Source organism: Doryrhamphus excisus, linkage group LG2 (assembly GCF_037039965.1).
Source record: "Doryrhamphus excisus strain RoL-2023G ecotype Guam linkage group LG2, RoL_Dexc_Guam_v1.1, whole genome shotgun sequence".
Classification (NCBI taxonomy): domain Eukaryota; kingdom Metazoa; phylum Chordata; class Actinopteri; order Syngnathiformes; family Syngnathidae; genus Doryrhamphus; species Doryrhamphus excisus.
Window position 1 is genome coordinate 7,209,924 of NC_136358.1, and position 25,252 is coordinate 7,235,175.

Below are 25,252 nucleotides of genomic sequence, written 5' to 3' on the forward strand. Positions count from 1 at the left end.
CTGAGTCTTTGTCAGCATTCCAAGTGATGTGAAATAATGTCACAGAGATGGGCATGAAGTTTAGGTCCTGCCCAAGGCCAAACCTGTGGAAAGGACTTGCTGAAGACTAAACTGATATATAATGCAGGATGACAGCTGCTCATGACCATGTTCAACATAACTCATTACACATATACTGTACCTCGTTCTTAGCGCAGCAATGGAAGCCAAGCAGTGACGCAAAGCTCGATATTCCAATCTATTGCTTATGTAATGACAAAACAAGCTTAAGCAACTGTATTTGGCGGGGCCTTGTATGTTATGAATAGCTGGGCTGCCTATACATTATGGCAAGAAATTCAACATGTCTGCCAGGGGTACTTGGGGAAATCACATTCCTTGGTGTGTGGGAGTGTTGCTTTTTATTACCTGCCTCAGAGCTTCAAATCCAATTCTATCTCCTCGCCCCTCCCTGGACCCATGTTGGAGCTGAGAGAACATTGGCTAGGCATCGATGCAACCCTATAGGATGGAGCGGCTATAGCCTGCAGGTGACTTTAAATTAACACCCTTCATTAAGAGCATCCATCACTCAGGTGCCATTGGGAATCATCATGGAATGGCGTAAGTGAAAAAAGGTACCAATGGTGAACACTTTCAAAAGGAATCAGCCAATATAAAAATATTTTTGATTGCTTATTCTTGGTGGAAGGCTGGTGGTTTCCAGGCATGTTGGCAGTCAAAAAAGGCAGATTTTCCAACCACATGCTTTGGAGATGTGCAACCCTGAACAATGGGAATTGCCTGTGCACGTATGCTTAGGAGGTGCACAATGACTAACCAGCCATCCGAGGCAGAAGAGACACACAAGGCATCTGGGGTTCCTCGTTTACATTCAGGGGGACAAGTTATCCTGCTGAAACAGCGACCACAATTGGCCGGGATTCTCACTGAAGCTCTAGGGCGAGCAAAGGATTTGGTAAAGGGAAGCAGTAACAATCTGGACCACAGGAAGAGGCATTGGCCAGGGATCCAAAGTTGAATTCTGAGAGGCTCATTATTCCAAAGTGTCCATCACAGCTGCTGTGAGCCGTACTATAAAGAAGAGACCTACACTATGAAGCGAGTTTAAGTTATCCAGGATCTCTTCCTTATTATGTGACTTAACTAAACCAAACACTGAAGATGTGGGGTAAACGGTATCACAAGGCTGGACATCTTGATTAGTCAAGTCAGAATTATCTAGTTTTGTCATGGGTGTGTTTGTGTAAAAGGGGCGGAGTTAACAGCAAAGGACCAATCACAAACTTTACTCAGGAACAGCATTCTATCATATTAAAGGGGAACTGCACTTTGTGGGGAATTTTGCCCATCAAACACGAACACATATTTCTTTCCCTTTTCTGTGCATTATACCGCCAGAAAACATGTCAATATGAGTTGGCTAACAATGCACGTCCTCGGCACATTGATTTCACATCTAGCATTTAGCTTCCGCTACTTCTGTCAATAACAGTAGCATAGATACAGCGACAACACTTACTGCTCTCCTTGGGATGGCTGTATGTTCCAGCACAAGTAAAAACCAGTAAAAACCACAGACGGCAAACGAGCATCTTGTTGAGTCTTCGTAGCATTTGAGAGCTATGTATCCACTTTTCCATCTGTGAGTGACGCTGGCATGAACGGCTTACGAGGCATCATGTACGTCCGATACATAAATATACTGTAGTTTTTCATGTTAGCTGCTACAATAACAATATCGCTATACCTCGGTTTATATACAAGTCCGTTATGTAAATGGTACATTTTTGGCAAAATATATATTTCCTATGACGTCCATTGTTGGCTGGCTCATATTAACTTGTGTTCATGTTTCACATAAGGATTGTGAATGATTCCTAAAAAAAATCCTAAAATAGTGCCGTTCTCCTTTAAGTATAATAAGTATAAAGACATTATACTTGCTAAAAGAAAAGCAGCTGCACCTGCTAAGTGCAAGAGGAAAGGCACTTGGGCCATATAATTAAATATATACTTGTACATATGAACTGCATTACATTACTACTTTACTTTAATGTTTGTTTTATTCTTTAATTTTCAAACCGGGTGGTGTAAGGCACCAGGGAGCAAAATAAAAATTACATATATACAGTATATACAAATAATATTCACAGCAACAAAGTTGTATCAATTCCCAGTATGATGCTTTCAATGTCTGGTAGTTGGCAGGTGATATAATTACTTTGCAATACGCTTAAATGAAACGGACATTGATGTAGTTGACAGAAAAACATTAATAAATAAATACAGTAAGAGACAGAAAAGAAAAGACCTTGCAGCACAATTTCACTCTGCGTGAGGACCTGACGGCAATCATGAAGCGCGACAAATGGAAGACATCTGGGATAATTTCACTTTTATTTACAGGTACAACAGAACAGATATAACAAAAAATACTTAAAAATTTGAGTTAAACTATTAAAACTATTGTCTGTCCTTTTTATGGGCACTGTAAGCACACTGTCCAACCATTGTAAACATTTCATCCCAGAAGCTGGCAGTGAAAACCCCAAAGACGAAAACATTCTTCATGAAAATCATACAGAAAATCAAAAATTATTATTATCACTGTGGTCAATGAACAATGTAATTTTGCAGAGAAGACTGAATGGTGTGTGGGTGGGGCTTTAGTCTCATCGTACAACACATCAGGACTTCGTAGTACAGGCCCCAGGAGTACGACCATGGGTTTGCCGGACATTTCTAGTTTATTCTTTTTTCTTAAAACATCGAAGCTGTAGCCGGCAACATTATTTGCAATGCTATTGCAACAAATTTGAGTCACACAGGAAATAGCCGGAGTCCAGCTGTACCTGGTTTGAGAAGAGAAGCATTTGTTTGCAGCAATCCAAACAACCTCATTCACGATGTGAACAAAAACAACACAAATCAACCCATGTGACACTTCACGTAACCTACACCCTGCACCATGTGGGGATAAATATTCAATCTTTTCACCCAATGTGGCCGCTGGTTTAGAGAGATAACCACTGGCACAAACGCAATATAGAATTTAAAAAATGACTTACCATATCTGATTGAATGATGACACCATGTCACATGTAAAATGCAGCCTATGTGGACCTACTGTCTTTTCTGTCACCATTCAATAGCCCGAGTGATCAAATCAGAAACCAAAAACAGGTGATAAAACACCTGCGACATGATCTCAATTAAAATATTAAAAATAACACACTTGATCCTCTTTAATTAAACAAAGGGTCCAGTCTGTATGTGAAAGAATACATTTGCATGCAGTTCTTCTGTACTTATAACTGACATCTCGCCAATCTACATTCAAAGGGGAATAAAATTATGAGGAAATTACAAGGCAAGTGAGTTCTGGTCCCACAAGGGGAATTAAAACTTATTATCTATGACAACCTGTCAGCCAGAGAGAACTCAAACATGGGCATTAAGCTCTGAAAGCTGCAGAGGGGAATCAAAAAAGAGAATGATGAAAGAAATGGGAAAGGAAACAAGAAAGGGGCAGTCAGGGACTTAATTTTTTTGCAGTGGTGCCTCCCGATAGTTGAAAGCAGTATTTTTATCCATTGACTGTGATGTGTGACAATTCACTGATCTGATGTTTTGTTCTGTAATTGCAAAGAACTTATGCTTAGATGCTACAGGATATGACCGTGAACACAAGAAAGCGCCGGAGAGCTTCCGCAAAAACGACTTATAGTTAAGAAGCCAAATGATGGAGGGTGGAAGAAACATCACTCACAATTAACCATGTTAAAGCCTCCCTCATCACAGTCTCTTCAGCTTCGTCCAAGGAATTGCGATACTCCCCGGAGTTGACAGCCAGACACAATTATGGCAAATTCTACTAAATAATCATGCTGTCTGATTAATGGGCTGGGTTGGCGCATCCTCGCATTTCCGTCATTAGAATGTCATCAACATGAATCCTCAAGGGGGAGTCAAATATTTAATGTCTCCTAGAGGAAATCTGGTCCAGCCACCCACAACATCTCATCTGGGAATGTCTCTAAAGATGGAAGTGGCAACACAAATGAAAAATAAAAAAGCTGTATGAGGCTCCATGTTAACTAACACCGATGCAAGCAGGAGGATGTGGAAGGATGAGAGGAGTTTTGGTTGCTCATTTCTCAGCTTTGTGTCGTCCTGCTGACATCTGCTACATTTGCATGGAATCTGGAGATCCTTGGATTAAGCGCTTACAAGAATATTGCCATATCTCATTTAACGACATAATCACCTTATGTTTTATCCCAGACGCTTTACAAAAGCCTCCGTGCAGTTTCCGCTTACCGCCTCAGACCACCCTCCCGTCTTTTTGTGCGTCCACATTTATTCTCAAGCTGTCTCTCCTGTACTGTGACATGTTTGTGATCAAGTGTTATACAGCTCAGTATTTGCCAGGCAACTCCTTCATTTTTCATTTTTCTTTTCTTTTCTCCAAGGCTAGCTGGCTCTCAGAAAGCTCAATCAAACATTTCACCAAGGTCTTCGGAACAGCGGACAATGAATGGGCATGTCAAAACAAAAAGTCCAAGGCTGCCCACAACTTGGCGTTGCCTTGTGGGGTTCCCAAACAGAAAGACTTCCATTTTATGTTCAATTTGGATTCATTTTCTTTGTTCCCATTGCATTTACCTACTTAATATCATCAATCATTTGTGACTATATGTTTTTAACCCTACTGTAATAGATGACCATCAGTATATTCATACTGAGAGGTTTGAACCTTGCAGCCTTCTGGCACATCCCACTACACTCCCTACATATAACTTAATTGTATCACAGGCCTTTATACCTGCAATAAAGGTTGTATAAACAACCCTTGAGTCCCGGGGCTTCCATCAAGCTGGGCATTTAGGTGTGATGTAAGCCCAGAGACTGAAACATTGCAAGTGTGGGAATAATTTATTGGTTGACTCTATGGACACTTAGTGATGTGCATTTGTTCAAGCACTTCTCGAATACTCGCCTTGTTATATTTATCATTGTCTGTTTTTATATTTAATTTTTCTTGCAAAATAAATCTAAAAACTGTTGAAGATTTACAGCTGTAGTTAACATGGTGAATATGTAGATGGACTTATGATGGAGATGTACACAGCGTGCTTTATTATTTCATCTGTGACATTTTTACAGTATTAAGAATATAACCGGATATATCCACGTTTACATCTGAGGGATAAATATACTTATGTATTCAAATAGTAGTAGTCACATGGCCAAAGTGCTTCCTAACTACGAACGATAACATAGTGGTTATAGGAGTTGATAATAAATGAATAAAATGCTAGGACTCCACTGGGCCGGTGCCAGTTGGTGTCAGTTCACGCCAATGCAATTTGCTGTGGCGCCTAGTGTCCCCAATTAGGTGCCTAGTGGCATGCAGTGGCTCAAACTGCCTTCTAACTGGCTCGTGGTGGCCCGTAATGGTGGCAAAAATTGAGTTTGACAGCAGAAAATGTCAAAATGTTTAGAATCTTCGTCGTGCCACATCAAGCAATCGGCGGGAAGTGTCCACCAAGTGGAACCAAATGTCACAAACAAACCGCCTATTGGAATCCACTGGAATGTAATGGTGTGTGCCAAGTTGCGCCAATGATGCTATGAGTCTACTGGGCCGGCGCCTGTTGGTGCCAGTTCGCGCCAAAGATAATGTCATTAGCGCGTAGTGCTCGCTGTGGCGAAGAATAACGGCAACATTAATTAATTGAACATTAACAAATTTGCCGCCACAGAGAGTCGGGACATGCCAATCACATAATATTTGGCACAAACTGGCACCAACAGTGGACTCCTAGCATTAGGAGAGCTAATTGAAACGTGTTTCGGAGCTACAGGCAGCTCATGAGCTGTTGGCTGTAACCCCTGACTTACAATGTATGAACTGTATGAAGTGGTAACGCAGCACCGCTGGATGTGTGGCAATCTCGCCTGCCCAAGAAAGAGCACTAATTGTGAGAGACAATTATAGGTCAGAAAAGTGGAAAAGCATAATAGGTCCACTTTAAATATGCATATTTTCGGCCTAATAATAGACTGTAGTCAACCACAAAACAGCAATCATTTATTAATTAATGAATGTTTGAAAAAGGCCGGTAGAGTGCAAGAGCAGTGCAGTACAATGCAGCGAAGGACACCTGTATAAATATAAATTAAAGTGTGTTTTAAATTCATTTTTCTGTACTGCAGTTTGTTTACTCAAATGAGAGAAGTAGTAGGTTCAACCACTACTCATTTAACCTGAAGTTGTTGCACTTTATTTTTGATATCAATGATGTATTTGTAGTATTTCTATGTTAAATGTTGTATTTGTGTTATTTTTATGTTGGAAAACAGCAGCAAAAACATATTGAGTGTAGCCAGTGTTGTCCTTTTTACAGTTTGAATTTCAGTGCTAGGCTTGCAGATGAGGCTCGAATATGATATTGTGGGAAAAAAGTCCTCCCACTCCATATGGAAGTGGCAGTTTTTTGGCTTCTTATTTGGTCCCATTCTATCAGTTAATGGTGTACGTATACCTTTGGTATGTTTAGTAGTAATGCATACATTAGGATAACTGGGTAACACGGTACCTTCTTTTTATTGTACAGCAGCTGGCTCTGTTGGACAAGCATGTGTGCGACCCATGTGGCTATGTTGCTGTTTGGATTTTTTCCATATTTACACTTAGCATTTTGGGTGCATTTTTTGCACACAACACACCCTGAATGGTAAGTGTGCAGCAATGGAGCCTAAACACCCATAATGCTCCACAACTTGGCTATGTAGCGAAAGAAGAGGGGCTAACTCAAGTGGTTGCAATTCACAAAAAAGGAGAAAAGGAGAAAAAATGGAAGCAGATAAATATTGCGATTGGAATTCTGGTAGGTGGACTACATTGTCAACATTCGTGCCTTCAGGAAATAAGTACGGAAGTGTGCAAATTGAAACACATACCTGCTACTTGACTGACTGCTAAGGATACTGTTAATACAAAGGCTAATATTAGCATCACATATACACTAGCCTGATGAAATGGATATTTTTCAGTTCTCATCTATTTAGTTTTTCCTTTTGTTTACTTATTTTGCTCAAACAATTGCACGCAAAAAAATGAATGCTTGCTTGCTGTTGTTCCCATAACTTGTTTTTTGTTGGATGACATGTAAAATGGTGACATGACTTGTTGAAGAGGAAAGGTGACAGACGTTTATAATGTTTCAATAAAAATAAGAACAGTATACAACTGAAGCTTATCTATAATTAACCATAATATTAAATATCACGATATTCTGATGACCTTGGTCTTGGTCACAACCATTTTTAATAAGGATGCCAGATTCAGACCAAAAGTAAAAATAACTTAATCGTACATGACTAAAAATGACAGTACTATTACTATTACACCCTGTCTGCACAAAATAACACCTTAAAAAGGCACAAGACTGTCAAAAGTGGTCATTTTAATGACAGCAAAGCATGCTGGGAATGCATGATTGATCCATCACACAGATGCAAACTCTTCCAGGTTACACATATCACGGATTATGATGTTTTTCTGTTGCTATTAAATACTGTAGCTTTTGACATTGAGAGAATGCTGCCTTCAGCGGACTTCAGGCGAGAGGCGGGGTACACCCTGGACTGGTCGCCAGCCAATCACAGGGCACATATAGACAAACAACCATTCACACTCACATTCATACTTATGGACAATTTGGAGTCGCCAACCTAACATGTTTTTGGAATGTGGGAGGAAACCGGAGTACCTGGAGAAAACCCACGCATGCATGGGGAGAACATGTAACACAGAGATGGCCGAGGGTGGAATTGAACCTCTCTAGCTGTGAGGTCTGCATGCTAACCACTTGTCCGCCGTGCAGCCACAATCATAAATGATCTGAATTTTTACATAATTTTAATGATGTTATCTTCACCATGATGGTGGATGCACCATCCACCTGATTGACACACCTGAATGACTGTTGCGTTCCCTGATTGTGTTGATGGATTTCGTGGCACATGCAGCTGTGATTAGCTAATAAGCAAACTCATTACTCAGCCTCAAGATTTTCCACTAAATCGGAACTCATTTTGGTGATTAGCTGTTTCATTCCAGGCATTTTTTTTGTTGCAGCCCACCCTGTCTACCCTCCTCCCAGCCACCCCTACCCCCCGCTTTGTGTAGTATCTTGCTGTGGGGATGGGATGTAGCCCGAGGCCGATGATTTCCCTGAGCAAGCAGCCTGCGATTGCACACCCGCCTCATAAACCCTTAAATATACAGCGTATTTCCACCGTTTCTCTTTTTTTATCACTCCCATCTTATTCCCTCCTGTGCTAAAATATGGATATAGAGCAAGTATTACGAAGACTCTATTTTCCTAACAATTTGATTGTGTGCTGAGATACTGGTGGTACTATCATGCAGTCCAAACCCAATTTAAAGTCTTAATCCTTCAGCTTTCTGCTTAATTTGTTTTCTATGATTATGAACACAATATTTTTTACACAAAGCAGACTATTGACAAATAAAGCCTTTCAAATAATACACCACCATCTTTGTTTTTGCATCTTTCTCCCACAAACAGTCTGTTTCATTAGCTGAGACTGAGGCTCCACAAAGCAACAGTTGGGGAAGACATATGGCAGGTGAAACGTGGAAACTGGGAAACTGCCGTGTTGCTTCTTTGTGCACAGATGTTTGATTGGCACCAGGCAAAACACAACATTTAAAAAAGCAGTAATGGGCTTACACAGGCAATAAAACATTTTTTCTCCCATACTATTATATGATGCTAATCTTTTCATGGACAAAAACAGAAAATACTTATACACAGGGTGTATATTATTTTATGACCACTTGCGTGACCTCACAACTTTTCATTGACACTAAGGTGTGGTAAAAATTGTGTATTGAGCTTTTTTTTTGAGTCGTTGGGGTTGGAAAATAATGGTCAATCTCACCCTGAAGTGGACATTTGGCTTTCATTGTATTTGGGCTTGTTTACCATAACCTGATGGGCTTCCATTGTATTGCGAGGGCAGTGAAAAGCGAAGAGGAGACATGAAAGTGGAGGACTCATGATAGTCATGAGCCCAATGAATGGGAAATTTGCCTTTCAAAAACGGCTGGACTGCACCATTAATGAAGGTAGTAAGAAGGAGTTTGTTTACCACCGTAGCAGCTCAAGGTTACTCTACCACATCAACGCAAAGCACCGTAGAGATGTTAGCAATTTAGTGAGCCACATAGGAAAGCTCTTCATCAAACTTAACTCGAGGACAACAACTTACACTTGAGCAAGTCTACAACTGACAGGCTGACGAGTGTTCTTGCCAAGTGAATAGCAAACAACTGTAATCATCGTGCAAGACAAAGGATTCACACAAATGTTGCAAACCACATCCAATCACTCATCATACAAACCACCATGCAGGACTACAGTGATGACCAAAACCAGCAAGATGTACAACGCCGAAAAGAAAAAGAAAATTTGGGTGACCAGACAGTCTATTGATGAACAATGTTATTTTTGACATTTTAACTTACAGCACGATGATTGATTGGTCTGTTTTACTTATATTATATGAAGCAGAGGAAAAGTATTAAGTTCAGTGTTAAATACTTGCATTGCTCAGAAATGATGGTGGACAAGTGGTGAGCTTGTCCACCACACAGTTCGGAGATCGGTAAGACCTGGGTTCGATTCTGTACTTTAAACACGAATATGGATAATGATGCAATGTACTCGTTTCATACTCCGGCAAAAATGCGTTTTCCGTAATGAATACTCGGCTCATCACTAGTGTTCAGCACGTCAGCACTTATGGACCTCTGTTTTATTTTTAAATAATCCTGGTGGTGGTCGAAACTAAAGGTTGCAGGCAGCACTTGGGACTGGTATCAACAGTGGAAAGTCAATGGGTAGGACTTATACAAATAAATGACATTTGGTGTACGGCTCTGCCACAATAATGTACTAAAATGGAAGTTGAGGGCTTTTCTTTGTAATTTCAGGTCAGATTAAATAAGAGATAAATTTGATCAATTAATTAGAGATCATAATGGATGAATGTCTCAATTTTTTAAACTTTAAACAAAACTAATATGAAAAGTAAATGACCGTGTTTAGGCCTTGCTGCCCCTGACTGCACACCACTGATCAAAGTAGTAGTACTTCACTTGTGGCATACTAAAACTGTGGTAGCATGCTAAAAACTACCCTGATGAAGAGGCTCAGGGTTTCATGGGCATCGATCTTCTGTAGCTGCCTAAAATATGTCATCATAATTATCGTTGAAAGTCAACTTCATCCAACAATGTAGGTTCTTCATTGCCCACACCTCCACAAAGCTTTTCAGAAATCTGTACAATGCAAACATAACAAATGACAAAAATCTGTATTTGAGTCCAAGTAAATGAAATCTAAGTGTGCACATAAACAAAAATCCCTGGTCCAACAAAATACAGGAGCTGTCCAAACATGAGGAATTATGTGCTCAGGGCGTCAATCACATGGATCCTGCAGGCCTCATCATGCTTCATAAAGTCCTTAGTATAATGATGTCAGTGGGCACAGGCGCGAGGTGTCTTCACACCGCCTGTGTCAGTTCGTTTAGACGCGCCCTCTGAGCCCTGGCAGCTATCATTGCTCATAACCACGGTGTCAGTCAAAAAACACGTGGGCCTGAAACAGCATCCTGCCCTTAGGAGGTGCTAACGTGATGGAGAGACCACATCTATGCGTTTGTGTGTTGAGTGTGTGTGTGTGTTGCTCATATTGTTAGCAACAATTGTAGAAGTGTGACTTGTGCTGTTATGGAAGCAAACTACTTTTGGCATTCTTGGTCGATAAAGCACTGTCACAGGAACACCAGCCAGTGTATGGGTACACTACACTTCATCCCTTCCTCGTCAACTATTTTAGAATGCAAGAAAGTGGAGTTTGTAATGCTCTCTTTAGGATAGTATTCATGAGAATATTTTGGTACTTTTTGACGCAATTGTGTAGAAGCTCTTTTCTTTGCAGACATGTATAGCAGAGTTTGAGACAGTGCTCATCATAGTTTTTTGAAATGTCTTTATAGGCTGACAGTCAGGAAAACATCTAAAACTCGAATGCACGCACAAAACACACAGGTCAAAATGTATAATCTTAGTCTGTATTGATTGGCAAGAACTCAGACATCGGTCCAATTGTCTGTAATACCATAGTCTGAGACAATTGTGTTCAACCAAAAAGAGGAAGAGCACATTTTACTTAATTGTTGAGGATAAAACTGCAATTGAAATTTATGTGGTACACATATTTATAATCCTAATGACGCAATTTAGAGGTGAGTGCAAATAAAGTTGTACAGTTTGGTGCTGATCCAAATTTGGATTATGTGACCTTGGCAGAAGTGCAGAGGCGCTCTTTTAGATACCATTCCGATTTTGAATATTAAAAAAATGATAATAAACAAATTATATCTTTTGTTTTTGTCATGTTGTGACATAAATATGCATTGCAGCTCACATTAATTATACTATATGTAATAATCTACTTCATTGTATTCTCCAAGCTTGTCATTTGCAATAACACCACTGCGCCCCCAACAAACATTTTTTCCCCTCTCTGCTCCCCCTAACCAATCCCAATAAAGCCTGCGGAGGAATGTGCTGTATTGCTGAAATCACAAATCCTCCCCCTCGAGCGGCATGGTGGTGCTCAATGCCCAAGGTGTGTTATTATCTTGTATTAGTGCACCACCTGCCTTGCCATAATGGCGAGCTAATTGGCTTCGTGCGTGTCTTGAAATAATATAGAACGGAGACGTTTTACAGCGATTAAGGAGGCACATCAAGAGAGAGGAAGGAGGCAGCCACGTTGACACGCTGGCTGCGTACACGAATCACATGCAGACCTGAAGTGAATTTCAATTCTGTCACAATTAACATGTGGATGATGCCTGTGCTGTTATTGTCCACACAGTGAACTTCAATATTGTGTTTAATACTGTGACTAGAGGTGTATATAAAGATGTATATAACCGTTTTCTTCCCCTAACCCAGTTTTTAAGTGTGTGTTTCACCTTGGAGCGAGCACAGAGGCGCTATTCAAATGGGGATAAAGTCGGCTGACAGTCGCTTCGCCCCGCAGATACGTCCTCCTTCAAAACCTAAACATTCCTCCATGCAGAATAAATAAAGAAATAAGTGGATGACAAGCCAGAAGAAGAAGAAATACTCGTGCTGCTGCATCCTCCAGAGGATAACAAGAATAATGCCTTCATTTGCTGCAGGGCCTCCGCTCTACGCCAAGTATAGACATGCCTTTTATGGGTGTAGTATTTCTGATTGGCATCCTAGGACAGCCATTTGAATTATTTAATAGCGCTCCATTCCCTGTGTATTGGGGGGAATGCTATTGTGTGTTTGGAGTCTTAGCGTAAGTGCGGCAGGTGATTTTGGCTCATCATTCTGATGGAGTGACTAAAATTACATTGGTGATCACGTAAAACACCCCTACTGACGCTCAAGTCAAATTGTTTTTTGACACCACATGTGAACGTGTTTCCTTCCCACAGGTGTCCCAGGGTGTATCGCTAAATCTGAGATCACAATTTAGAATAGAGGGGATATGGAGAGGACGGGGCCTGGGGCTGATCCATTTCTTGATGCTCAGGAGAGAGGAGAAAGAAATAGAGATGAATTTGTGTCTTTGGCACCACCACCATCTCTTCAGAGGACTGAGCATGTGGAGATGCTACAAGATCGCTTCTTCAACTTCACTTCTGAAATGGTTGGGTGCCAGCAGAACAACTATACTATATACAATATGTAAGAGAAGATTTTAGTTACTGATTCAGCTGAGTAAAGCAGGGCTACCCATTACGTTGATCACAATCATGTGTCACCCATGTCATAAATGTCACTTTATAGTAGTCATATGACATCAGTCAGCCATCAAAGCACATGGTGAACAGATGTCTCCAGCAACACATTAAAATGCACCTTTCATCGTTATTATTCAGATTACAGATCAACTGGTAAAACAAGCGTATTGACTTTGGTTGGCTTGAAATAAGATGGGAAAAATGCAGAATAAGCTACAAAAATGACTAGTTCTTGGCCATTTTCACAATCACAACAACTGCCGTAAACACCATGTTTCAGAAAAAGAACATCATACCAACAGTAAAATATGGTGGTGGTAGTGTGATGGTCTGGGGCTATTTTGCTGTCTCAGGACCTTAAAGACTTTCTGTGAAGTTACTCACACGTATTTCACTCCTCTGATCATGCCTTTTTGTCCATGCGGTGTCCCACCATACTGTAGTGTTTTTGCGTCCGACATTCCTTGTCCAGAAGTCTAACCTTTTGGTGCGATCCTCCTCTGCCTTTTGGGCACATAACTTTTTGTCAACATTGTCGGTTTTGTCGGGGCCTTCATACGCAGTAATAAAAAAAAAAAAACACTTAATCAAATCTGTGAAACAGGTCTATGAAAGGTGAACAACGATAGAGCAAGGGAACACCTTATTGCAATACTGTTATATTGCAATACGTCTGTCACTAACACATGCAAGTAAATATAACCTCAACATCACTGCAACATTAAAATAGCTCTCCGGTGTTCAGGGGATCTAAATACCCCGCAGATGTGACGTTTTCAGATGGACATAACCTCTTTGACCGCATCTCCACACCCTGTCTTTATCAGGACAGATGGCCTCAAGCCAGCCTGACCTTGGCACGCAGATAAAGCAGCCGAGTGATAAGAGAGGAAAAGGGGTTCAAAGAAAAAGATCCAGAGAGAAGTCGCGAGGAGCGACGAGGAGCAGCCTGCCACCAAACAGAATTTTCCTAAAGTGTAGCTTTTTAAGAACCTCCATTTACATCGCCGAGGAGACCCTCTGGGAAGCTTCATGATAGATGAATAAGATCCCTCCACCAGGGGGAGGAGATGAATTCTGGGATGACCTGCTTTTGCAAATTCGGCCCCAGGGAGGAGGGGGGGAGGAAAGTTAGACTTTGCAAAGCGGATCTCTCGGAGGTGGCACTAGGTGCTGAATTAATCATTGTGTCATATTTGGGAGAATGAATGACTTATGATTTAGTTTCATGAACTGCATCAGCAGGTTAACCACTCCTCCAACATAAAAACAGGAAAAGCAAGGCCAAAAAGCAGTTTGGAAATGAGCTAATATGCATTTTACCTTGTTATTACCTCATTGGTGCTAAGGAGAAGCAGGATAAGTGTATTACATTCAGGTTCCTTACTTTGCACTTCATGAGCTGTGTTGTTTTTTTTCTCACTTAGAAATATATCATCCTCCAAAGTGAGAGGTTTTAATAAGCTATTGTTCTCCCCAGGTGAGCACCTATAGCCTTTTTATGAGCACCTCAAATTAAGAGCTCTATATTAATTCCAGGGCAAAGGCAGCTGTTGTGACACAAATATCCACCCACTAAAATAAAGATAGGATCTAGAGAAACAATAAACTTCTGCTATATTAGTGTAAGTACAGGGAGAGCTTGTGAGTGTCAGACGCTAATAGGCAAACAGTGTGTGCCTTCATGCCCCTTCTTGGACACAGACTAATGAGAAATGACCCATAATTGTGTTGTTCCCTGAAGGTGGCACGATGTGAGCGAAGAACGATCAAGGTTCACACACGTTTATTCACAAATACAATAAAAACCCTGCTCAGACTCCTGCATTTGCAACAAGAATAAACACAGCTATAATCATCAACCTCCATCCCCCAAAACATAACAGCTGTACTTCAGAGCCTGATTGGACCACCGCTTTGAGTGCCACTTGACCTTTCTAATGGATCGTCTCGGTCGGCTGGTTTGTCAAACAGGAGACACTAAAAAGTGCACCCCTTCGAAAGAAGTGTCAAACAGTCGTGGCAGGTCTTAGCAGAAACAGTCTTGATGTGTTGAAGTGTTGGCAGAGGTTAACTTATCTTCTTGTTATAGCTGCACAACTCCTCACTGCTCAGAAAAGCTCTTGTCAGCTTTATTTGTGATTCGTTTTGATTCATGCAGACGAGTGTGTTGATTTGTGCTATATCATTATCCAACATCAACAGCAACGCACTGAAACAATAAAAAATTATTTTGAACAAAAATAACAAATTTTCAATTGTGAGTCATAATTTTAATATTTAACACAGACTTATACGTGAGGATAAACATGAGATCAAATTAAATGAAATGACAATACATTAAAATACACATGCCACATGCCTCTATTCATTCAATTAGTTTCCACAAAGCAGATTACCTTATTTATAAATGGAATAGTTTAATAGTTATAGCATAGAAAATATACGCATATACAAGTCTTAACAAAAGCATTTAGATAGGAAATAACACCTGAATTGTCACATTTACATTCACATTACCTAATATAGTTGATGTAATCAGAAAAGACTTTTACTATGCTTTTGTTGTTGCCATAAATGTCCTCCGCAGGTGTGGACAGGAAGCGATGTTGGGGTTCAGAGTAGGTTTTTTTTTGCTGGATTATGGCCTGTGTTTTTATTATTCTGATTATTATTATTTTGGCAGGTTTATAATTTAAACTTGCAATAATGGCCTGTTGTTCCGGCAGTTAAGTCTGGCACTTATCTCACTGTACAATTACTGACATCTAGTGACTAATACAGAATTTAACAGTCCAATTTTTAATGCACCTTCTTAATTCATTGTATTTCTATTTTATTTTATTTTTTTTTATTTATTCATTTATTTATTTTGTATTTCTATTTTAGTTAAATTAGCCAAAATTCATATTGTGATGTGGTAGGGATGACTAAGTCTGAAAAATTGGAAATGTAAGATAGGGTGGAGCGCATACATGACTTGTATGTGCAGTACCAAAAGTGTTGCCACACACGTTATCAAACACTAGTAGACGATGCTAGCGCTCCATAGCAAATTGCAATCAGTGCTGTTCTCTCTGAAGCTAACCTAACCTCCTGCAGAGCTTCGCCCACCTGTTCAGCTATTATCGCCCATCAACGCACCCTTGCACACTGTGGTGGTACTTTGTACAACAGATTAAAGCACTAGGGGATGACAGGTCCAAAACCCTGCGTGAGGAGTCTTGCTACATCTGCTCTTGGCTGACTTCCAATAAAATATCCAAGGCAATGACAAACGTTATTGAAGGCATAATTAGCGTACTTGTTGTTAGAGTGACAACCACACTTTCTACCTGTGGTGCAGTGCTTCGGACTTTAGCATCCACGAGGGGTGTCATGTCGATGGCCTTTGCTAATGTCAGTATGAATAACTCAACATGGTGTCATCTTTTTAGTGAGTGTCCGGCGGGGGGTGTTTGGGACTGCGTGCGCCTGTTGTTATGACAATTAATCTGACTCCAATCGAGCTCTGAGGCAGCGGCCGGAATTAAAAGACCAGGGTATGACGAAAGACAAGGTGGTAATTGCTTTTGTGTTGCAATGGAGGAAAAGACGAGGCAGTCAAGGGCAACTGAAGCACATCTTTCACAGCATGACCTGTGAAGTAAAGTAGCTGTGCACACAAACTGTGTTTGCCTGGTGGTTAATGGGGTGGGTTATGTGTTTTTAATCTCCGCCTGTCAATACCTCCCTGTGTCTGCATGCAAGGACAACTTGGCTCGTCTGTGTTTGTATTCGCCTCGTCTATGTTATCTTGTCTGCGGCATAAACTGGATGTGTTTTTCTTGTAAACACCATTTCAGCTTTTCTTATTACAGATGTGCATCAGTTGTCTGGCGGCCATGACACTGGAACAGGACGGTGGTGATAAGTGGCTTTATGTAACCATAAACATTAGATTTAGGTCACATCTATCTAATGGGGTATCACTCTTGTTTAAAATGTTGCATCATAATGTAATATTTTCCTTCGCCTTCCTGTTGCACCAATGATGCATATATTACTCAATGTTATATAACGAGCACTTTTCCATCACTTTGCTGACATCTGCCCAGCAATGAACCACAACTGCACTAAACAGCCTAAAACGGCCTCTAACACTTTTTCTTATTTTGCCTATAACTCTCCAGCACCGCATCCCAGCCGCACCAAACCACATCCACCATGCAAGGGGGGAGGGATTACTGCATACACACCGTGAATGGACCTTTTAGCACCTTCAGTTGGCTTGCAGTGGCCCGATGTAACATGTCTTGCTTTAAAATGCATCTGCCCAGCAATGAACCCAACCACACCAAAACTGCACACTAAACAACTCAAAACGCCTTCTCACAGCGGGTGGAACACTTTTCCCTCGCTTTGCTCACATCTGCCCAGCAATGAACCACAACTGCACTAAACAGCCTAAAACGTGCTCTAACAGCAAATGGAACACTTTTTGTCATTTTGCCTGTAACTCCCCAGCAATGCACCCCAGCCACATCAAACCACATCCACCACGCAGGGGGTGCGAAGCTACGCCGTACACAGTTTGAACGGACCTTCTATCAGTGTTATTTAAAATATTGCATCTTATTGTCATCTGCCTTCCTGTTGCACCAATGATGCAAATATTATTCAATGTTATATAACATCATTTTATTCGTCTCATCTTTCAAGTTTTAATGATTTGGATTTCATTTACTTAGTGATGCTCAAGTATATCAGCAATAACTCATCCCTGTCTAGTCAGCATGGGATCAGAGTAAAGGTTTGACAGGCTCTTGTTGACGCGTTTTTGTTCTTTATTGAATTAAACCACTTCTCCTGACCTCAGCTTTACCTGCTACAGCCTTTCCTTGTAATGATGAATTCTAATGAGCATTCTGAGCACAAGGGCTGCACTGCAGTAGCAACCAGCTCGGTAGTGTTCTGGGAGTTTTATGGGGTCCAAACACAGGAGGCTGATCTGAATATGCATGTGTGAGCCCGTTGAGGGACTTCACTTGTGCATCAGCCAACAGAAAGTCTTATTAAACCGTCGCAGATAGTCGAACAGGCCAGCACTGACATTTGCCTTCAGCCCATTATTTTGCATCAATGCCCTAAAAGCAAGATAGGAGAACAGATAACTCTTTTATTTTGCCATTTGTTGTTTCATGTAGCAGCTACTTTTGCTTTCTGTCTGACCTGCACCGATTCTGGTATAACACCATAAACGTATTGGCCAACAGGGATGCTGCATTTTTGCTGGCTGTGAAATAGTCATCAAATGATAATGTCACTACAGGGCCACATTTTGGAGGAAGTTGCTTCTGAAACGATAGAGATGTTGTTAAGATTAAAGGGCATGAATCTGCTTATTTGCACATGACACGTTTCCGAACCTGTTTCTCCAAACGCTGAAAGAAATAAGCATATTTTGAGTGCACTTCAAATTTAAACTTTGACTCCCTTTTGAGTTTTTTAGTCAGCAGAATACTGTATTAGCGGGGCTACTGCGAGTGTATGCGCTTGTTGTGAAGACGAGGAGTTCTGCGAGTCAAGAATTGATCGGTGGCATGCATTAGCGGATTGCCTATTGATGTGAGGTAGCGAAGATTTATAATGCTCTGATGGATGGTCGCAATCTAAGAGTATAAATAAATGAATATGCACCCATCCTGCACGGTGATGGCAGTAAAGCCCTGATTTGCAAGCTCATCAGTGAACGCAAATGTCACATTTAGGGCGGCCTCATCACCAGGCACCACTGACTGATAATAAGTGTGGTAAAGTTATGTGCCGGGTGTGTTGAAAGGCCAGCAAGATTCACTGCCACACAACAGTGCAGGACAGTTGCAAATGGGATTGGAGAAAAACTATCAACTAAATTGTAATAAGGCTGAATGACTCAACATCTACAATTTAAACACAGCAACTTTGTTAGATACTTTCCTATTTACTCTGGTATTTTTATATACCCCCAGCAAAAACTACCAGTATATAAAGGTTACCTTTGGTTTAATCTTGCTCCTTTGTGCTTTTCTGAAATGTCATCAGAACTCTGAAGAGCAGGCTGTGTTGCCAAACGCTGATTGGTTGAGCACAGTTGGGGCGTTTCTAGTCACATACAACAATCATTGTCTTTTTTACCTTAATTTAACATGTATATATGTTTTTTGAACCCTGCAGCTTGTACCGTGATGCAGCTAATTTACTGCTACAAACTATATTTTCTATGATGGTTAGGTGCAGCTTCAGAAAGTAGTGACGTGGACAAGTGAAGCAGAAGATATTTTTTTTTGTTTTAAAGTATTATGAAATATTACTGTGTGTAGCATTATTACAGCTTTTGAGGGGGATACTTTTGTGAAGAGAGAGAGAGAGACCGACAAAGTGTGTGATGAAGGAATTATGAGGCTGTTCAATTGTGATGCTGAAGAAGACGGTTTAAGTTCCCAGGAGCAAGAGGACGGCAGCGATGAATGACTTTTCTGGTGGACTACTCTTTCACTAGCCATGTTACAGGTATTGTTCAGCAATGTTTGGAAAATCATCTTCATCTTTTTGGGTACTAAACATCCCATGCTATGATGTGGACATCTGCAGCTTATATACGGGTACAACCTGCAAGCTAAATCCATTGGATGTGTTGGTGTTGTCTTTGTGATCTGCGCACTGACATTTATTCTTTGTATTGTTATTTACAGCTGAAATGGACCATAAGAACTCGCCTGACCCTCATGAGCTCATCATTCACTGAGAGGATGACTTTCTGACACTGTGGACTTATGATATGCAGCTCAATACTTAAATACAGGCTTAAAAAAATACATTACGCTGATGTTTTTATTTTTTATGCTATGATTGAGATACACTACTTGTTACATTTGACACAAGTATCGGTATCAGATCGGTATCACCAATACCAATTACCCATTATCGGACCAAAATCAGTGGTATCACACATCACTACTGTGGACAGGCAATTAGAATAAAATTCATTTAAGTAGGTAAATTCAATAACTATTTCAAAATCCAAGGTACACAAGGCCTGTTTTCTTGCAACCTCCAAATATACAGCAAGGACGCCTTTTGTCAATGTCAACCAACCCTTTGACTACCAGCCCCAATGTAGAGATGGCCAAAGGCACTTCAACCTTAACTGTAAGTTCATCTGCTGGAAGGCACGAAACGCTGTGATATCTACCCTGCCTGCACCCAAACAAAGCCCTAACAGCTCCTTCATCCTCACCGCAGTCATGCTAAGAGAATCTAATCACACCTATTAGATTGCTGAACCTGATATGAACTTCCTCCAGCAACCATAATAAAATTGATACCATTTGATCCAGCAGCACGTGCCATGAATTCCAATAAAACCTCAGTACATTATTTATCTACTTGGAAAGGCCCTCCTTGGCCTTGGTGGTACTCACCCAGCTCCAGTTTTTGATGGGAAGATAGTTACCAAAGGTTAAATGATAATAGGTCAGTGAACAGGTGAACAGTTCATTGTACTGCTATTGCCATGATATCCTTCTATGGAAAATATAAATTAAGAGGAACTGTCTATGCTGCAGACCAAGACATTGATGTCTGTCTATCTTTTTATGAGGGCAAGCCCTTCAAGTAGGGTTCCTGCTTTATCTGTGATTTGTAAAAGTAAAATATCAGAGATTAAAATGTGACATCCCTCATTGATCGCGCTGAATTGGTTCCAGATCCAACCATGATAAGCGAATTTCGTAAGGTCGGATTCGTCATTTAGGAATAGAATATTTTCATACTTAAAACATAGAAAACATATTTAGGACCTTCTAAATATGACTTTTAACATTATCATTGCCATCGAGACATGGAATACTGTAGCAGCCCATCCCAACTCCACAAGGTGTTTGTTTTTATTTTTCCTCCACATCCCCTCCCTCCTCTCTGCCCCCCCCATTCCCAATGAATTAAAACATCACTACTACCAAGTGTCTACTACAGAAGTAGTAATACTTCCCCAACACTGACCATTAACTCTGAGCCAGTAATCCAATCCATCCATTTTCTTCCGCTTATCTGGGTTGAGGTCACGGTGGCAGCAGTCCAGACTTCCAGTCTCCGGCCACCTCTTCCAGTTCCACCAGGCAGGCATTCCCTGGCTAGCTGTGAAACATAATCCCTCCAGCCATCTACCCCAGGGCCACCTACCAGTTGGGCATGCCTGGAACACCTCACTGGAGAGGCATCGGGAAGGCATTTGAAGCGGGTTCCTCTCGATCTGAAGAAGCAGCGCCTCTAGTACCTGACCAAGATCCCTATGTCTTAGGGTGTGTCTCGCCACACTATTCAAGAAACTAATTTCAGCCAATTGTATCTGCAATATCGCTCTTTCAGTCACGACCCAAAGCTCATGACTATAGGTGATGGTGGAAAGACTTTGGATGGTGGAGAGCTTTGCTTTCCAACTGAGGTCTGTCTGCTGCGCCAATCCGCCTCTCTGCATCGCATCCCAACTTTCCCGAACTCATGAACTCAAACTACTCCACCTGGGCCTCACTCCCAACCAGGAGGGTGCAATTCACCAGACTCCGACTGAGGACCAAGGCCTGAGTATCATCCCAGAGGCTTCACACTCAGCAGCAAACTGTTCGAGTAAACGCTCAAGGTCACAGCCTGAGGAGGCCATCAGGACTCCCTGAACACCTTGACTGTGCCTAGAAATTCTGTCCATTCCAAGTCCAAATTGTGTTCCATGCCCTCAGCAACCCCTCCCCACACCCAAGTTTTTACCTCCACCACTGCTGAAGCCACGTGCCTGCTACCTTTCTGCTGCCTCAGGAGACCCACAAGCCTAACACTAATCTAACACTTAACACTGACCATGACACTTAAATCACCCCAACTTAAAAGAGCACCACACATACACTAAACTGCAGACAGAACAAATAAATGGTCTCCTCAGCCTGTGGTCTGCATGCTGAATAGTCGGCCAAGCCCTCCCTTTCTGCTTCTGTGAGGTCAAAAAAATGCTTGCAGCGATTCACCTGACACACTATTGCATATTCCCAATGCACTTTTGGCTCACTAAAGTATAGAGTGGAAACATACGGCAGTGTGATCAAAACCATGTCAACCATGTGTGAACAAGCACTGACCTGCCCCTTATTTTTTTTCCACCCACTATGCAGCAGTGGGGTTTTGAGATTTTCTCTCCTCCGGTGGAGCATTCCCCACCGGGAGATTAAATGTGCGCTTATTCATTATTTCATTAACAGCGAATAGGAAATAGAGGAGATATTGCTCCTTGAAAAGACCCCTTGTTTGCATGCCTTTTAATTGGGATGCTGAAAATGATCCATCCACACATATGAATCATGGAGCTTGTATTCTATTTTAGTGTTTCGAAGAAATATATGTATAATTAATGGAGCAATATACCACATTTATTAGTTATTTCTTATTACGTTTTATGAAATTGCTCCATGTGGCCCCATTCTTAATCTGCTGTTACAAATATCGACAGTTTTTAATTCATAGTCAACTAGTGAGCTTCTAAGTTAGTCAAGTTCTCTATTCGACTTGTAAATATCCACCAATATTCCACAAATTTATCAATCACATGAAACAAGACAAATTTTCACTGCTAAGTGAAGCCTCATCATGTCTCCTAGAGTCACTCTCAGTCCACACAAAATAGACACAACTTATATAAATCAGTGATTCTGGGTGGGTTGAAACTCTAAAGTGGGTCACTGAGCTGTTTTCAAGGGGTCGCAAGGGGTCTTTGCCAATAGAAAATTGTGTAAGGACCCGATGTCCGTGAACGCACGGACTTTGCACGGTCACGGTCACTTCTCATCTCAACTGCCCAGATATAACATGTACTGAGAACTTTTACACACACTTTTTTTTGTCAAATAATTGATTTATTTGTGGAAGATTACGTACAGTTGCTGAACTGGCATTGAACTGGCACTACCTCAAATGTACAAAATTTTAATGTCTTTTGGTAACTGTCAGTGGTAACAATTACATTCATTCATTCATTCATTCATTCATTTTTACCGCTTATCCTCACGAGGGTTGCGGGCATGCTGGAACCCATCCCAGCTGTCTTCGGGCGAGATGTGGGGTACACCCTGGAATGGTCGCCAGCCAATCACAGGGCACATATAGACAAACAACCATTCACACTCACATTCATACCTATGGACAATTTGGAGTCGCCAATTAACCTAGCATATTTTTTGAAATGTGGGAGGAAACCGGAGTTCCCGAAGAAAACTCACGCACGCACAGGGAGAACATGCAAACTCCACACATAGATGCCCAAGCGGAGATTTGAACCCAGGTCTTCCAAATCTCTTGAATGTGTGGCCAACATGCTAGCACTCAGTCACCGTACGGCCGTAAATAAATAAATGTAATTTATTAAATAAAGAAGATATTTGCGAAGTTCACAGTTCGGTTACGACTTGTCATTGAAATGTGACGGTGGGTCCCGCAGCCATACCACTAGACCACTGGTCTAAATGCACTTGACGGCATTGATCTATTGTAATTAACAGGTACCCTGGACCAAAATAAATATGCGATTTGAAGGAAAGGTGTAAAAGTACTTAACAGCTAGACGTTGAAGCTTAGTTGCAGGGGGAAAAAAAAATACTCAGAAGTTTGAAATGTATGCTCCACTTTACTGCATGTGAATGCACCTTCCTTTCACCTTCCTTGCTAGTAGGGAGCCTTTGTTTGCACCCCATTCCTCGTCAGCTAGATATTGACCGATGCATCCGTCCAGACTGAGGGCATTGCATCTCGCACCAATCACATTTGCAGGTGCAGTTGGAGTGTTAAAACAGGCCGAGTCAAATCAACAAAAAGGGAAAATGAAGTAGGAAAACAACTAGATTAGTCAAAGACAAATGAATCATTAATGCATTTTTCTTACTGCAATTCATCACCGTGCTGCCATTCTGGGACGCTTTAAGATTGCCATCTGACCCCATTTGCCTCAGAGAATATTTTTGGTAGTGCAGGCATCAAGGCAATACCCAAAGCATTGATAATGTTACACTGGGGTATTGATCAGGAGATAAAGGGGATGTGTTTAACTCTTCTTTTGGGTAAATAAGGGCAAACTTGAAGAATGTTGACATGGCAAACAAAATAAGGTGCTAATGGTATCCTATGCTATTATCCGGAAAATATGTGCTCATATATGTGCAAAAAGAGGATTCATGTTATCTATGTGTGTGAGGCTGTTGTATGTGCTACACTTACTACTAGAAAGAGTTATGATGGCGGCACTGTTAGTAGGAACAAATTGGCCCTCCCGTTATGCAAACCTACCCTGCCCTTGAGTCACATGCCTTATTTTCTCATTTTCTGGGGCACTGATACATCATACACTGTGTTGTCAAGCCTCTTGGAGTGCAGCTGACAATGATGTAGATTTATGGAAAGCAGTGTACATACAATGTATACACAATTGAGTAAGTTAGATAGAGATTTGTCTTTCTCTCGACAGCCTCTGCAGTCATCGCAACCACATTGTGCTACATTCCAATTTGCTTCATGAAAGACAATCCGAAAAGTGCAACAATGCAAATTTGTGCAGTAATCACAAACTATGGGTTTCACCATGGAAAAAAGTCCAGCATAAAACATTGACAGTTTGTAGCCAGAAGGGTTTTATGATGAGGTTGTCCGTGCAGAAACCACCATTTGGTTGATTTGTACCTGTGAATTTTTTTGATTCACTCCCCCGCCTCATACGCTGTTGAAAAATGTATTGTATTTCATTCACATGCTTTTTAATGGTGTGTGTGCCAGACCCTGACATTGACTGCACTACTACCTTTGCAGTGATGTCCGGCACATCGACCTTGAACAAGTCTGGACCCTTGTTTAATTCATTTAAATCTCCCTGATAGTTTTTCCGTGAGAAGATTACTGCATGAGATTACTGCACAAAAAAGTGGACAATTTGTCTGGCTGATTTCCCAATTGCTTCACCTTCCCTATTCCCCACAAATGATCAAGCTGGCTTGACGGTAGCAGGGCAGCTCACATGTGAGCCAAGCACACATGTGAAAAACCACTTGTATATAAGGGCTCTTCACAATCAATCATAACATACTCATTCATTTGAGAAAGTGGTGCATGCTCTGAAGTTTAAATTAAATATATTAATAGTGAATCATTACAGAGAGCGCAATCAAGTGAACGGCCACCTAAATGTGACAACAAGCCAAAAGGCCAGTGAATCTCATGGTGATACTCAAATTAAGTAACTGCAAGGTTTTATTTTATTTTATTTTATTTACTTGGAAGGTCTACTGCCGAGCGACAAGGCTTCAGTGAT